Below are 16,111 nucleotides of genomic sequence, written 5' to 3' on the forward strand. Positions count from 1 at the left end.
GAACCCCTAATTAAGATGTGTGCTTGTTGCTAGAATCAATACGGGGTAATAAAGTTCAAGTGTGGGGGTCCCTTTGTCATCTTGATCTTAAGTAGAGTATCTTGGTTTCGGCAGGGTGTGTGATTCTTATCTTATGCCAAAATTTAAATCTACATAATTTTTGGAATCATGAATTTTGGGTGTACATTCTCTGCAAACACCCACGAGACAAAACTTGTCTACTAGGGGTAACCTAGGGGTTTAAAGGCTTGTTGCACGAGCTAAGTGCAACTGTGATTCCTACGAAAGTGAGTCAGGATTTTTACATTCTAGGATAGTTTTTGTTTTGTTTGCTTGAGGGCATAAAACATACATTTTATCACATTGGACAGCGTCACTTTGGTGCTTTCTTGTGCTTTTCAGGTTTTGGGCTATTTTAGGCTATTCTGGACTATCGGGAGCTGCATGTCCCAAGTTACACGTAAAGTTGTCAATTTTCTTTCCATAGCTGTGAAGAGGACTAAATTTGGAGCAAGATGGACATGACAGAACGTAAATAAGCATTCGTTTAGGCCACCATGCAATCGATTATTCTTTTCAGGGCATGAAAGGATAATGGGTCAGAAAGGAGCTGTAGTGCAAACTCATAGTCATTTTGCCACTGCCCAAGGACATTTTTGACATTAAAGAAGATACTTCTAAACAATGGTGGAGATCTACTGCAAGTACAGGATTGTTTCGGCAATTTTTCATTCTTGAAGAGAGAGAAGGACTACTACCCACATGGGGGGGACCCACACTGCCTACACCCTCCATGATTTTTGAAGGCCCACATGTTATCCATGATTTTTAGAGGGCATGATGGGTATTGCATTAATTGTTTTGAGTGGAATCCTAGTCATCACCCTTATTCTCTCTCTCCTCCAACTTTTCAAGGGTACTTTTAGAATTTTACTGGGATAGATTTCTTTTGAAAAATATTCTCTCATCCATGGAAGGTTGAAAAGTCAAAGATGCCTTGATCTCATTGCTTGGAGAAGATATCTACAAAGAAAAGGAAGCACAAGTTTGAACTAGAAAGTTACTTTTGTAAAAATAGAAGGTTTATGTAGCTAGGATTCTCCTCTCTCCCTCTTTCTATTTTTTCTCTTTTTTCTTGGGATTCAATTTGTAAAGGAGGAAGGAGAAGGGAATATTCCCTTATTTTGGGTTTCCTTCTCCAACTCTCTCTCCTCTCCACAATTTTTAGAGGGAGAGAAGCCCCAAATTCGTTGGAAGCCTCCCTCCCTCTCTTCTCTCCTTCCCCCTATAAATACCCCTAGCCTCTCCCTTGTAAAGTAGTTCAATTAATTAGTGAAATTTTTTTTTTCCTTCTTCTAGTTTTTGGCTTTCTAAGTTTTAGTTTGATTTCATGCTTTCAATTCCATGGTTGTAATGCTTTTGATTCATGCTTTAATTTTATGTCTTCAATATGGTTGTAATAATTCTAGTGTAGTTTCAAGCTTTCTAGTCTAAGTTCCTAAGTTGATGACAAGACTTGGAGATTTAGAAGAGGAAGCCATGTAAGGTTTGTTCAAGTATTCAAGCTCTTCAACTACATTCATGCAAGCAATTTCAGTCCGGTTCAAGCACATCTTGGTTTTTACTCTCTAAACTCTTAAACTCATTCTCCCTCTCTTCTGTCTCATTCTCTCCTCTTCTATCTCATTCTCCTTCTTCTTTTGTTTATTTTATGTGGTTGTGGTGTGTGGGTGCAATTTATCCCTTCTAATCCGCGTTAGTTTGATAGGTTAGATGGATATGTGTTGGGACGCCAATTTAATTCATGCCAATTTAATTCGTTAGATGCTTGTGAGTTAGGACGCGTTAATTTGTTAGTTTAATTAGTTTAATTTAACACTTTAATTTGGTTCACTTTGCATTACTTTAAAGTGAGTAAAATAGGATGGCGTATATCTCCTTGAATTTGACCTGTAGCTACGATTGATCCATACACTTGCAATTATTATTTTGTGTAAACAAGTTTTTGGCGCCGTTGCCGAAGAGATTATTGTCCACTTTATTTTTCTGATTTTTAAGTAATTCGAAGTGCATTATTTTATTTTACCTTTTCTTCTACAAAAAAAATCAGTTTTTGAAAACCTCATCTTGTTTCACTTTTGTTTCAAAGATTGTGCGCCCAATCTAAAGTCCTTCTTATGCTCAAACCCAACCTCTTTTGGTGTCCCTTATAGGATTAAGTTACCTATGACGCTGCATCTTGATTTGGTTGGGTGGAATGGCATATGACTTATCTTTGGAGGTGACCAACTTTGATAATAGGAAAGCGACATAGTGAGTGGTTTGGAAACAGAAACGTATAGTAGTCCTCCATTCTACATTAGAATCCACTTGGAGTTGCACATAGGTGGCTATAGAAGACTATACGGGTTCCCTTGCTGTCAACCTATATGGCATCCTTACAGCTTTGGAACTGTTGTTTCGATTCTTGAGGGACAGATGCACTATCTACCTTGGACTCCCTCTTATTTTTGGTGATTTTTTTTTAAGTCTTTTATTTTTCTTTAAATTTTTCTAAAGGAGACCTCGTTTCTGTTTAAGTGGCTTCAGTGTGGACTCGTGATTTAAGTAATTGTCTTATTAGAATACCACCTTCTCCCACTACCCTTGACCCCACCTTTGACCATGGGTGACCAACAACCCAAGACTCTTAAGGATAGGTTTTACCCTACCCGGGCTATACAACCTTCTTGCATTAGTCTGCCTACTGTTACAGGGAACAATTATGAACTCAAGACCAACTTCATTAGCATGCTACCCCACTTCCATGGGATGGCCAATGAAGATGCATATCTCTTCCTTAGGAAATTTGAGGAGGTTTGTGTTCTAATTAAGGTTCAAAATTTAACTGATGATGCAGTTAGGCTTAGGTTTATACCCTTTGCCCTGAAAGACCAGGCCAAGAAGTGGCTCTATGAACTGCCTACTAATTCCATTACCACATGGGATCAGTTTACCATTGTCTTCTTGAGAAAATTTTTGCCTCTTTACAAGACCAATAAGCTCAAGAGTGACATACTCCAGTTTAGGCAAAAACCACAAGAGTCCTTCTCTAAATTCATGGAAAGATTCAAGGATCTCCTCTTAGAATGCCCTCACCATGGTTTTGACTTGTAGCAGCTATGCCAAATTATTTATGAGGGCATTGACTTTTAGACCAAGCAACTTGTAGAGTCCATGTGTCCTACAGGCTTTACCTCTTTTCAGAGGAGAATGATGCATGGACATTCTTAACCAACTTGGCTGAAAAAACTAAGGAGTGGGAATCTTTCCAAGAGACTGAAAAGACCACTAAGGGGTACCTCATCAAGGGTATGCCAGCCAAAGAGGCCAAACTTGACAACCACATAAAAAGGTTGGAGTCCATAGTTCTTAAAGAGTCTATACCAGGTCAACCATGTGTCTATATGCAGTTGGTGCCGTACTCCTGGACATCTTTTGGAGGAATGTCCCAACACCTTTGTAGGCAATTCCAACACTGAGAATGTAAGTGCTCTCTACCAAAATAATCCATATAGCAATACTTACAACCCAGGATGGAGAAATCACCCTAATTTCTCCTGGAACCAAGGGAACCAAGCAGACCCATCCAACTTTCACAATCAAGGCCAGCTTGGTGTCTAAAGGCCCAACTTTGCATCACAAAACCAAGGCATGTCTCCTAACCCCTTCCCCCCTCGTCCTCCTCTAGGACCTTCTATAAATTCTGCTAGGCCTCCTCTCCTTGCACCTTATTAGCAACCCCCAGGGGTTTACCAATACAGGAGAAACACCATGAATAGGTGAGATGGAGAAAAGGATGGCCCTTATGGAGAAACAACTCACCCAGATTGTCACAATCTTGTATGAGAGGGAAATAGGGAAGTTACCTAGCCAACCTGAGCCAAATCCTAGGCATCAGGTTCATAATCAGTAAAGTACCCAAGCTCCTCTACTCAATCTGGTACAAGGCCAACAGCTTCAAGGGCCCTCTAGCCAGGTTAATGTTGTATATGCTTTAAGGAGTGGCCGTGAGTATCAACTGGCTAGTGCACCTCAGTCTTTACCATCTCATACTCCTGTTGGCTCTCCCCCTTCTGAAGAGGCCGTTGTAGTGCCTACTATTTCAAGTTCGTCTGATGAACCTGAAGAAATTCCAGATGATTTGGTTGAGGAAACCAAAGATGATTCTGTTGAGGAAGTGAAAAAGACCACCCCTGAAAGAGTTTATACCCCACCTGCCCCTTTTCCAAATAGGTTGGTTAGCAAGAAGTCTCCTTCTGTGGAGAAAATATTGGATGTTTTTAAATAGGTTCAGGTGAATATCCCCTTGGTGGATGCTATTGCTTAGATCCCCGCTTATGCTAAAGTCCTTAAAGATTTATGCACACAAAAGCGGACCACCAATGTGCTCAAAAAGGCATTCTTGGCTGCTAACATTAGTTCTCTCATCTCACAGCCAGTAGCAGCCAAGCATAAGGATCTTGGAAGTCCCACCATCTCTTGCACTATAGACAACACCACTATTGATCATGCTCTATTGGACCTTGGTGCAAGTGTGAACCTATTACCCTTTCATGTCTACCAACAACTAGGATTGGGAGAGCTGAAACCCACCAAAATCACTCTTCAGCTTGCAGATTGGTTGGTTAAAATTCCCAAGGGGATGATTGAGGATGTCCTGTTGAAGGTTGGAGAATTTATCTTTCCTGAGGATTTTATTATCTTAGATACCCAACCTACTGCCAATTTCAAGGACCAAATCCCCATTATTTTGGGTAGGCCATTCCTAGCTACTAGTAATGCTTTAATCAATTGCAGAAATGATCTCATAAAATTATCTTTTGGCAATACTTCTGTTGACTTCAATGTGTTTAGGTTGGGCAAACAACCTGATATAGATGAAGAGGTGCATATGTTTTAGGGATTTCTCGATGATGTTGACACTTTCTTTGAGATTGATTTTGATTCAGGATTTCAAGAATGTATGTAGGAATTGGAGGGTGTTGATGATATCCCCTTATCTGAGGTTTAGAGGATCCAACCACCTTTGGAGCCCCTTGGACCCCTATCTACCTCCATTCCCAAACCCTCCATTATTGAGCCCCCCACATTAGAGTTGAAGGCATTGCCCTTCAACCTCAAGTATGCCTTCCTAGGACATGATCATACTTTTCCTATTATTATTGTTTCTGATTCGACTTCTATTCAGGAAGAAGAGTTGATTAAGCTTCTAAAGGAGCATAAGAAAGCCATAGGTTGGACCATGTCTGACATCAAAGGTATTAGTCCCTCCATTGTTCAACATCGTATCCATCTAATGGAGAGTTCCAATCCTTCTAGGGAACCCCAAAGAAAGGCTAATCCTATGATGAAAGAGGCAATCAAGAAAGAGATCCTAAAGTGCTTGGATCATGGCATTATTTATCTCATTTCTGATAGCCAATGGGTGATTCCTGTGTAGGTTGTGCCTAAGAAAAGAGGAGTCATTGTAGTTGAGAATGCCAATAATGAATTGATTCCAACCCGTATCCAAACGGGATGGAGAGTGTGCATTGACTATAGAAAATTAAATGCAACAACATGAAAGGACCACTTCCCCTTGCTTTTTATTGATCAGATGTTAGAGAGACTAGCTGGCCATGAATATTATTGCTTTCTTGATGGTTATGTAGGCTATAACCAAATCCCTATTGCTCTAGAGGATCAACACAAGACCACTTTCACCTGCCCTTATGAAACTTTTGCTTACCGGCGTATGCCTTTTGGGCTTTGCAATGCCCCTGCTACATTCCAAAGGTGCATGATGAGTATCTTTTCTGATATGGTAAAGCACTTCTTAGAGATGTTTATGGATGATTTTTCTATTTACGGCTCTACCTTTTCTAATTGCTTGCATCACCTTTCTTTGGTTCTCAAAAGATGCATAGAAAAGAACTTGGTCTTGAATTGGGAGAAGTGCCACTTCATGGTGAAGCAAGGCATAGTTCTTGGTCACATTGTGTCTAAAGAGGGGATTAAGGTTGATAGATCTACGGTGGACCTTATTGTCAATTTGCCACCACCCAAGAGTGTGAAGGACATTAGATCTTTTTTGGACCATGCTGATTTTTACAAGAGATTCATCAAGGACTTTAGCCAGATAGCTAGACCTCTCACTTCCCTCTTGGCAAAGGACTGTTCAGTTGATTTCTCTCCTGAGTGTCATAAGAGCTTTGAGCAATTGAAAGACGCATTGACCTCCACACCCATTATACAAGTTCCAAAATGGACAGTGCCAATTGAGCTTATGTGTGATGCCTCTGATTTTACTATAAGGGCTATTCTTGGGCAAAAAATCAACAAATTGCCCCATGTGATTTATTATGCCAGTAGGACTCTAGATGATGCACAACTTAATTATACTACCACTGAGAAAGAATTTTTGGCTGTTGTATTTGCTCTAGAGAAGTTCAGGCCCTACTTGATTGGCTCATATGTTATTGTTTACACTGACCATGCAGCTATCAAATATCTTGTGCAGAAGAAAGATGCCAAGGCTCATCTCATTAGGTGGGTCCTCTTGTTGCAGGAATTTGATCTGGAAATTAGGGATAAGAAAGGGTGTGAAAATTTGGTTGCAGACCATCTATCCCGGCTGCCTAATTCTTTGACTGTTGATTCTCCAGTCAACGAGAACTTTCCTAATGAATATCTGATGGCAGTGTCTAGTGAACCTTGATTTGCTAACATTGTCAATTATCTGGTTACGGGTGTGATACCTGCAGATTGGTCCACCCAAAATAAGAATCATTTCTTTTCACAGGTACAATATTTCTTTTAGGACGATCCTTATCTTTTTAAGACTTATCCGGATCAAGTAATCCAGAGGTATGTTCCTGATCATGAGCAACAATCTGTCTTATCTTTTTGCCATGATCAGGCTTGTGGAGGCCACTTTGGGCCCAATAAGACTGCGACCAAGGTTTTACAGTGTGGATTCTATTGGCCTAGTCGGTTTAAAGATGTTTTTACTTATTACAAGGCGTGTTATTCATGCCAATCTTTAGGGCGTTTTTCTAGGAGGAATATGATGCCCCTCAACCCAATTCTGGTGGTTGAGGTATTTGATGTATAGGGTATTGATTTCATGGGGCTTTTCCCTAATTCTTTTGGTAACCGGTACATATTACTTACTGTGGACTATGTGTCCAAATGGATTGAGGCAATTGCTTGTAAGACCAATGACCACAAGGTAGCTGTGAAATTTTTAAAGGAGAACATTTTCTCCCGTTTTGGTACTCCCCGTGCTATCATTAGTGATCGGGGCAAGCATTTTTGTAACCGGCCCTTTGAGGCCCTCATGAGAAAGTATGGTGTCATCCATAAGTTGGCCACACCCTATCATCCCCAGACTAGTGGCCAGGTTGAAGTTACAAATAGGCAGATAAAGCAAATTCTTGAGAAAATCATCAACCCGAACCGCAAGGATTGGTCTAACCGGTTGGTAGATACTTTGTGGCTCATAAGACCGCCTTTAAGACCGATCTTGGTCAATCTCTTTACCGTCTGGTGTATGGAAAGGCGTGTCACTTACCTGTTGAGCTTGAGCACAAGGCTTTTTGGGCTATCAAGAAGCTTAACTTTGACCTACCCACTACAGGTGCCCATAGGAAACTCCAACTATCTGAGTTGGAAGAGCTTAGGAATGAGGCATATGAGAATGCCCGGATTTACAAGGCAAAAACCAAGGCTTTCCATGATAGGCACATTTTGAGAAAATCTTTTGAGGTAGGTCAGAAAGTTTTGTTGTACAATTCTCGTTTGCACATCTTTCCAAGTAAGCTGCGTTCTAGATGGGATGACCCCTATATTGTTCAGACTGTTTATCCTCATGGGGCTGTTGAGGTTGCCAATCCTAGTACAGATGCTACTTTCAAGGTCAATGGCCAAAGATTGAAGCCATGCATAAAGATGCCCACTCCACTTGTAGAAGAGATCATGGATCTCCATGAGCCTCTTTACCTTGAAGAATGACCTCCTGGTATGTTTGCCTTCCCTTGTCCTTACTCTTTCTTTTCTGCATGCATTGGGGACATTGCATGAATTAAGTATGGGGGGTGTGTTGGACTTGAATGGTGAATTTTGTGAATTTTTTATTGTGGCGAAAGTTTGGTTTGGTGCATAAGTTTCTTTGATTGCGAAGCGAGAGAGAGAGAGGGAATTACGTGCCCTAGCGTGTGAAATAATAAAAAAATCCCTTTTCAAGGATGGTAGTTGGTTTGTATCTGGTGAGAGGGATTGAGTTGGAAAATATGAGCGTTATTTCATTTGATGGCTAGATTCCTCTATGTGTTTTATGGACCCCTTTGATCTTTTGGCTAGTAGTTGAGACCAATTTGTTTGTGGCAAGGCAAGACATGAAAGTGAATGGAAAGAAAAAAATAGAAAAAAAGAAACAGAAAGGAAACTGGAATTCCTTGGGACTAGACATTGTTGCCTCAGGAAGCAAGGTGACTTGTTCGAAATTCCTTGGAAGGAAACTCAAAAAAAAAAAAAAAAAAAAAAAAAAAAACCTCTTGCATCAATGTCTCAATGTCTTATGGATATATGCAAAAAGCGAAGCTACCAAGTACTTGGGTGTCTGGTGTATGCTCCACCATGTCATTCAAATAACAGTAGTGGAGTAGAAATAGAGTTTGTTGTTGAGAAAGAAAAAAGCTTTTGCCTTAATGCCTGGAAAGAAAGTATGGTAAAAAATACTCAAAGCCTAAGTCTTTGGTTCCATCGATGCTATGAGTGGTTTAACTGAAGGGTGAGTAGTGTTCAGAAAATATGAGGAGACCCCTTAATCTTGATGCGTTCTTGTTACTTGAATTGATGTGGGGTGATAAAATTCAAGTGTGAGGGAACCTTTGGCTCCTTGATCTTTAGTTGAGCAGTTTTAGAGCTTGTGTGCACTATCCTACTTATGCCATGATTAAAATTTGCATCATCTTTTGACTTATTGAATTTTGGGTGTACATTCACTACAAACACCCACGAGACAAAACTCGTCCACTAGGGGTAACCTAGGGCTTCAAAGGCTTGTTGCACATGCTAAGTGCAACCGTGATTCCTACGAAAGTGAGTTAGGATTTTTTGCATTCTAGGTTAGTTTTTCTTTTGCTTTACTTGAGGACAAGTAACGTTCAAGTGTGGGGGAATCTGATGAGCACATTTATGTGTGAAATCTTAGGGCATAAAACATACATTTTATCACATTGGACAGAGTTACTTTGGTGCTTTCTTGTGCTTTTCAGGTTTTGGGCTATTTTAGGATATTCTGGACTACCAAGAGTTGTATGTCCCAAGTTACACATAAAGTTGCCATTTTTCTTTCCATGGATGTGAAGATGACTAAATTTGGAGCAAAATGGACGTGGCGGAACGCAAGTACGCATTTGTTTAGGCCACCATGCAATCGATTATTCTTTTCAGGGTAGGAAAGGATAATGGGTCAGAAAGGAGCTGTAGTGCAAGCCCATAGTCATTTTGCCACTGCCCAAGGACATTTTTGACATTAAAGAAGGTACTTCTAAGCAATGGTGGAGATCTACTGCAAGTACAGGATTGTTTCGGTAATTTTTCATTCTTGAAGAGAGAGAAGGACTGCTACCCACATGGGGGGACCCACACTGCCTACACCCTCCACGATTTTTGAAGGCCCACATGTTATCCACGATTTTTAGACGGCATGATGGGTATTGCATTAATTGTTTTGAGTGGAATCCTAGTCATCAACCTTATTCTCTCTCTCCTCCAACTTTTCAAGGGCACTTTTGGAATTTTAGTGGGATAGATTTCTTTTGAAAAATATTCTCTCATCCATGGAAGGTTGAAAAGTCAAAGATGCCTTGATCTCATTCCTTGGAGAAGATATCTACAAAGAAAAGGAAGCACAAGTTAGAACTAGAAAGTTACGTTTGTAAAAATAGAAGGTTTATGTAGCTAGGATTCTCTTCTCTTCCTCTTTCTATTTTTTCTCTTTTTTCTTGGGATTCAAGGCATTGTAAAGGAGGAAGGAGAAGGGAATATTCCCTTATTTTGGGTTTCCTTCTCCAACTCTCTCTCCTCTCCACGATTTTTAGAGGGAGAGAAGCCCCAAATTCGTTGGAAGCCTCCCTCCCTCTCTTCTCTTATCTCTTCTCTCCTTCCCCCTATAAATACCCCTAGCCTCTCCCTTGTAAAGTAGTTCAATTAATTAGTGAAATTTCTTCTTCTCTTCTTCTAGTTTTTGGCTTTCTAAGTTCTAGTTTGATTTCATGCTTTCAATTCCATGGTTGTAATGCTTTTGATTCATGCTTTAATTTTATGTCTTCAATATGGTTGTAACAATTATAGTGTAGTTTCAAGCTTTCTAGTCTAAGTTCCTAAGTTGATGACAAGACTTGGAGATTTAGAAGAGGAAGCCATGCAAGGTTTGTTCAAGTATTCAAGCTCTTCAACTACATTCATGTAAGCAATTTCAGTCCGATTCAAGCACATCCAGGTTTTTACTCTCTAAACTCTTAAACTCATTCTCCCTCTCTTTTCTCTCATTCTCTCTCTCTCTTCTATCTCGTTCTCTTTCTTCTTTTATTGTTTTTTATGTGGTTGTGGTGTGTGGCTGCAATTGATCCCTTCCAATCCACGTTAGTTTGATAGGTTAGATGGATATGTGTTAGGACGCCAATTTAATTCATGCCAATTTAATTCGTTAGATGCTTGGGAGTTAGGACGCGTTAATTTGTTAGTTTAATTAGTTTAATTTAACACTTTAATTTGGTTCACTTTACATTACTTTAAAGTGAGTAAAATAGGGTGGCGTATATCTCCTTAAGTTCGACTCGTAGCTACGATTGATCCGTACGCTTGCGGTTATTATTTTGTGCAAACAAGGACAAACAAAGTTCAAGTATGGGAGAATCTGATGAGCACATTTATGTGTGAAATCTTAGGGCATAGAGCATGCATTTTATCACATTGAATAGAATTACTCGAGTATTTTTCTGTGTTTTTCAGGTTTTAGGTACTTTGAAGTCATTTTATGCTATTCTAGGCTATCACGAGCTTTATCTCCTAATCTACACGTAAAGTTACCATGTTTCTTTCCATAGCTGTGAAGAGAGCTGCATTCTGAGCAAGATGGACGTGATGCATTAAAAGTACGCATTAGTTTTGACATCCATACATGCGATTATTATTTTTGGGCCAGAAAAGAATAATGAGCCAGAAAAGAATAATGGGCCAGAAATGAGCTGGGATGCAAGCCCGGGCCAGTCTGTGATTTCCCAGGGATATATTTGGCATAAAAGAAGACAATCATGATCAAGGGTTGAGATTCTCTCATGCAAAAGATCCCCTTTCTACTTTTTTTGGGACTCCCTCACTATGCTCCACGTTTTTCAAAGAGGACCCCATGGTCCGCAATTTTTGAAGGGGTAGAATGGACATCAATTTAATTCTTGAAGAAGGAAGGCCACATGGCACACTCTCTCTCTCTCTCTCCATCGAATTTTCAAGGGTAATATGGGGATTTAAAAAGTAGTGGATATATTGTGAGAAATATTCTCTTATACTTAAGAAGTTGAAGAGTCAAAGATTGAGGGAGCCTTATTCACATTACTTGGAGAAGACATCTACAAGAAAAAGGAAACACATGAGAGTGGAATCTATGCTCAAGAGTCAAATTAGAAAGCTTTCAAATTAGAAAATAGAAGGTGTATTAAACTAGGAACTTATATATTGTACTTTCTATTTTCTTCTTTTTTCTTGGGAATCAAGTTTTGATGTAAAAGGAAGAAGGGATAAAAAAATCAAAGATTGAGTGAGCAACACCACATCCAACGAATTTTGGAGGTGGGGCCCACTCAAAAAGCGTGGAGGCCTCTCTCTCCTCCGCTCTCTTCCTTCCCCTCTCCCTATAAATACTTGTGGGGTGTGGGTGTTAGAGGGTATTGAGAATTCTATTCTTTTTTCATATTTTTTTTGGTTTCTAGTTTTCTAGTTCTACTTTTCTGAATTTTTATTTCAATGGTTGTAATTTCTTTTATGCAATTTTAATTCAAAGATTGTTCTTCAATCTTTAGGTGTAGTTTTTGTTTCAAGCCTTCTAGTTCTAGGTTTCCAGTTCTTGTGAGAGGAATTTAGAGATTCGGAAAAGGAAGGTATGCAAGTAAATTCAAGCAACGTAGGCTTCGTCAACAACATTCATTCAATGCTCAATCAACACAATCATCATCAACAATTGCAAGTTTGGAAGAAGGGAGTAGTCGATCCCGTTTTTCTTTCTTTCTTTCATTCTCATCTTCTTTATTTCTTTCATTCTCATTCTCATTCTTTTTGTTTCAAGTACTTCTGTTGGGATTTTATTTTTGATTATTCTCATCCTCATGTCTTATGTTAGATTTTTATTTGGGAAATTATCAAGGCCACCCCCTCACGTTTGCCTATATTTTAAGGCATACCCACTAACTACCATAATATCAGCACCACCCCTTCTTTACCAAACTAATTCCACACAAACCGCCTACCGTTAGTTAAGAACTGTTAAATGGTGATGTCATCTATTTAAAATATTTTAAAAGACATTTCGGCCCTTCTTAGTGGGAATTACCTAATCTACCCCTTCAATTGAAACACCCACAAACCCTTCTTCTTCTTCACACTCACCGACATTGTTGGAGAATCCACTGCAACCTACTGTCTTCTGAGACTTACTTCGGCGATAAAGCAGCCCGGCGTCAACCAATCACCATCTTCCTCACTCCGGAGACAATCTTCCTCACTCCGGCAACCATCTTCCTCACTGGGTGAGGTCGCAGGTGTGTCCAATATAATAGTAATGGTGTGGATTATATTATTTTCCAATTTCCACGTCGGAACTATCATTAGTGTGCCCTATGAGATTCTTCCCATATTGGCATTGTGGGGACTCCTTATTTGGTTCCCTTCACCCAACTTTAGGAGAAGTAGAGGTTACAGTGTGGTTGGGGTTGGAACAAAAGGGTGGGGAGCCACGACCTTATTACTTGAACAAGATCTGTTCTAGAGGCTCATACCTCTGTTTCCTTGAGTTCTAAAATGGGAGAGGGAGCCTATTTTGTTAGAATGACAAAGGGGCTGATATGGTTGTGAAAATTTTTCTCCCAAAGAACAAGCCAATGTAACTAGAGAGTAGTTGACTTGGTGGTCGTGCACAGTTCTTAATTTTGATGGGATTCAAATGAAGTGAAAAACCAAATAGAGCAGAGCTAGTTCCAAGAAGTCTCAATGGAAAATGGTTGGTTGATGGTCGGTCAGATCGTTAATTTACCCCAACTTACAGTCAAACCTAAGCACCTCTACTCTATATGTGGCCTCTAAAGAAGAACCCACGAAGACATCTGAAGAAGAACCCATTTTACTATTTGAAGGAAACGATATTCTTCTCCTCTGCAATTTTCCAATACAAGACTAAAAAGACAAACACAACCCATAATACCGTTGACTCATTTCTTTAATTTACTCTCCCATATATAGTCTCTCAAAGTCTCAACAAATCTCATTCTCTCCTTCTTCATTGAATGCTTGGATTTAAGAGGACCTCCTGTACTGCAAAAGTAGATGAACTCTTCCATGAGTAAGAGAGAGAGAGAGAGAGATAGAGAGTTAATGGTTATGGTGTAAACTTTAGAGGAGAGTAGTAGACCCATTTTCCATGTCGGGTTTTTGGTTTAAGGGCTTAAGCGTTAGGTTTTATTCCTTTTTCTTTCTTTTTTTCTTTGATGTCTTTGCTGGTTTAACTTAAATTCCTTGCTGTCCCTACACCTGAGAACAAAATTCACCCCCACCCCTTGTTGCCCCTACACCTGAGCACACACTCACCCCCACCCCCTTGCTGCCCCTACACATGAGCACACACTCTGCCCCATCCCTTGCTGTCCCCACCCCTTGTTAGGAGGAGTGTGTGTTTGCCTATCTGGTTGTGTGATTTCTGTAGAATTTCATTCTTTCTTTTGGTTATGGCAGCATTGTAGTTCATGATTATGGCTGCATTTATATTGGTAACTTGGTAGTTTGATTCTAGGGATGTTAATTTACTCATATAGCCATCTTATATGTTACTTTATTTTTGAATTTTTTTATATCCTAATATTTGGCTAATTGTTTTTTTATTACAGGATGGATATTTACACAATATATTACTATTATGAAGGGAATGTTGCACACAAGGTTGTAGACCGAGATAGATATGGTTACATTGATCTAGTGTATGCCATATACAATACAGTCCTAAGTGTTGGACAAGTGTGTGTCCATCAAACCCGGTTCGGTCCGGTTCAACCCGGTTCACCTTTGTATTGAACATTTATACATTTTAGTTTAATATTGTCACATGCGATATAAACTTTTTGAGCATTATGTGTCCGTAAGTTATACTTAAAATGGTAGTCACGACTAGGGTTTGGGCTGGGCACCCTTATCATATGGTCGTCGCATTGGGTATGCCTAGACATGTGATGTCAGGATATGAATGCGAGTGCTCACATGTTTGATGTGTGCATTGGCAAAGAATCTACTTTGTCGATTCCCTCATGTATTACTGCCAGATGTAGGAAGGAATAGACATGTGTCACCGACACCCTGTACCTAAGGGAACCCTGTCACTGCAAAGTGTGATCGCATTCTTTGGTTCATCAATGGCTGAGACTCAAGCGAGTCAAAGTTGGTGTTCTGGGAATGTGTGAATACTTTGTGAGTGAATGAGTTATCTAACATGGTCACCACTGTCCGATTGGGGAACACCAAGATAGAGACTGTCTGTGCATGGTCGGATCAGAATCTGGATCCAGTACCGTTTTGGAAATGGTTTTGCAAAATTTATTTTACATAAAATGATACATTATTTATAGTTATTTCAAATAAAGTGTTTTATCGAGTTTTGCGGGACCCGATCGGATGCACAGACGCTCTTATATGGACATGTACTATGGATTGGGGTTTAGCAATACATGTGTACATGCCCTAGATCCCATAATGATGGTGTTGATTAGTGGGGGGGTTATATATGATAAATTGTTATTATATAGGGAGTTATTTGGAATCTGCAAATTTAATTGGCTATTTATTTAATTAATGGATTTGGTGCTAATTATAATTATCCATTAATAATTAAATAAAGAATCTAATTAATGCTTTCCTTATTAGATTCTGCTTCTTCACCTGTGTAGCACTTTGAGTTTAAACAGAACTGCCAGACTGAGAGAGAGAGAGAGTCAGACTCTCACTAGGGCTCTATTAAATCTATCTAGGATTTAATTAAACCATATTATTATAAATAGGGGACCATAAAACGCAGAAGAGTGAAGCTCTCCACGTTTTTGGAGCAGACACTCTCTCTCCTATGTTTTTGGTTTCTCGCTCTCCCTCTTGTGATCTCTCTTCTTCTTCTTGCTTCTCTCACCTATGTTTGAGAGTTAGGGTTTGTGAAACCCTAGATCTGTGCTGAGGAGTTTGAGGGCATCTGGGATTGACGTGTAGAACCTTGGTAACACCATTGGAGGTTCAGATCTGTTTGCTTGGAGCGCTCATTGGAGGAAGAACCACTGTCTATTGGAGGAGCAACACTTGAGGCTCACCAGGTTAGCAGTTCTTTATTAATTCCTTTTGTTAATTGATTATTAATATTTATAGGATGCGAAAGAAACTCGAATCGATTAATTTTCAATTCGCATTCGAGTATGGGATGGATCTCTCTTGCCATGTGATGGACTAGAGACGAATTTCTCCGTCCCTATTGTGATAATTAATTTTATGGAATGCAATAGGGAAGGAGAAACCCTAATAGGAATGCACCAGGGTTCCCATGGGCGACCATGGGAAACCCTAAAATTAAAATGGGGCACCCATGGGATACCATGGGCTAACCCAAGACGTGCAAAACCCTAAAGATAAATATCTTGGTCTCCCTAGGGAACCATGGTTTGATCCTTGGACCGTTGTTTGGCCAACACTAAGCCATATTCCAGATGGTAAGGCTGTGAGTTTTAAATCCAAAGCTATTCTACCTGGTGGGATTGATGACATAGACGTCTGGGATGAGCAGTCAACA

General features: G+C 39.8%; 1 non-coding gene across 1 annotated transcript; it reads right to left on the reverse strand.

The window, feature by feature from the left end:
- Positions 1–3,039: 3,039 nt before the first annotated feature.
- LOC122649205 lies at positions 3,040–3,146 on the reverse strand. The gene has a single exon (XR_006331180.1). It is a non-coding gene; the product is annotated as a small nucleolar RNA R71 (small nucleolar RNA).
- Between the last annotated feature and the right edge of the window lie 12,965 nt (positions 3,147–16,111).

This window comes from Telopea speciosissima, chromosome 1, assembly GCF_018873765.1.
Source record: "Telopea speciosissima isolate NSW1024214 ecotype Mountain lineage chromosome 1, Tspe_v1, whole genome shotgun sequence".
Taxonomy (NCBI): Eukaryota; Viridiplantae; Streptophyta; class Magnoliopsida; order Proteales; family Proteaceae; genus Telopea; species Telopea speciosissima.